We start from the raw sequence: 1,293 nt of genomic DNA on the forward strand, positions 1-1,293 counted from the left end.
AGGAAATCTTTCCATGTTTTATATATATGTGTTATATTTATATATATATATTTATTACGGAGATGTACTTGCAAAGCAAGTGACCTGATCTGATATCGTGTGCTGTAACAAAAACAATTGCAGCGTGGAAGGTGTTTATAAGCCATTTAAAAACACAAAAACCGTTAGATTCACTTCAACATTTAAATTTAGTTTCCCAAAATATTTTCGTTGCTTAGAGTCCGCGACATGTTCATTGACAAAATTCCGATATATATGTGTGTGTGTGTATCCATGTCCAGAATTCCCTTAATATATTCTGTAAACATCCGGTTCCGGTAACCAAAGCTCGATTCCTGTTTCTGTCTGTTGAATTGTCTATTCTTCTCATTTGTTCAATTCTAATAAGATTAGCCCCTCGACACCGGGATACCCCTCTTAAGAAAGGTACGAGCAATACAGCATTTCGTTTATGTCTCCAATTATATAGTTTCATATAATATATTTCACCTTCCTTGCTACCCCAGGCCTCAGTGTTTTTTTTTTGTCTTAGATCTCTTCTCTTACACACATTCATACACGGATACACAATATATATACACAGCGCATATACATTGGCTGGGTTTTACGTAGAAATGCATAAACGCCTCAACATACACTGTCACACTTGACAGACTTTGACAAGAGTCTTCCTCTGCGATTTTGTCCGATTTTAAACTGTTTACGTTTTACTGTTATTCTGTTTTATGTTCAATATACCACAGTGAAATAATTTTTAATTCCAAGACAGCACATGTTATTGCGATATGAAAATACCGATTTCAGTGGGGGCACTTTTCAGTTAAACATGTTTTAATTAGAAGAGAATAATGTGTCTTGAAATAGAGACGATGTCGCACGGAAGACTTTATAAGTCGGTGCTAAGATGGGTCAGTATAAAGACCTTCACCCGGGAACAAAAAAAGGTCCAGATGGACTATATGTGATCTGAACCTTTCCCCCCTTATTTTTTTTTTTACGGAATCCCACGTTTTAAGCTATGGAGATTCCGATTCTGAAAAAAATTTTTCAAAAATCTAATTTCAAAATTTCGATTCCCCCCCGCCTGGTTTTTATATAGATCCACAGGGTAAACCTAACCCTAACTCAAACCCTAACCCTAACCCTAAACCTAACACTAGTTTTGTGAGATTTGGCTGTTATTTCTAGCATGTAAATAGCCTGCTTGGTGGGTGGGGGGAATTGAAATTTTTCAAACAATTTTTTTTCAGAATCGGAATCTCCATAGCCTAAAACGTGGGATTCCGTAAAAAA

At 36.0% G+C, this 1,293-nt stretch overlaps 1 protein-coding gene across 1 annotated transcript in view; it reads left to right on the forward strand.

Annotated features, from left to right (window-relative positions):
• The first annotated feature begins 80 nt into the window (after positions 1-80).
• Positions 81-1,293, forward strand: part of LOC106868643 (zinc finger protein 62) — a 5,687-nt gene continuing 4,474 nt past the window's right edge. The window contains exon 1 of the mRNA XM_014914003.2: positions 81-426. The gene's annotated coding sequence lies outside the window, so the exon portion shown is untranslated. The remainder of the gene's footprint in view (positions 427-1,293) is intronic.

This window comes from Octopus bimaculoides, chromosome 8 (assembly GCF_001194135.2).
Source record: "Octopus bimaculoides isolate UCB-OBI-ISO-001 chromosome 8, ASM119413v2, whole genome shotgun sequence".
Taxonomy (NCBI): Eukaryota; Metazoa; Mollusca; class Cephalopoda; order Octopoda; family Octopodidae; genus Octopus; species Octopus bimaculoides.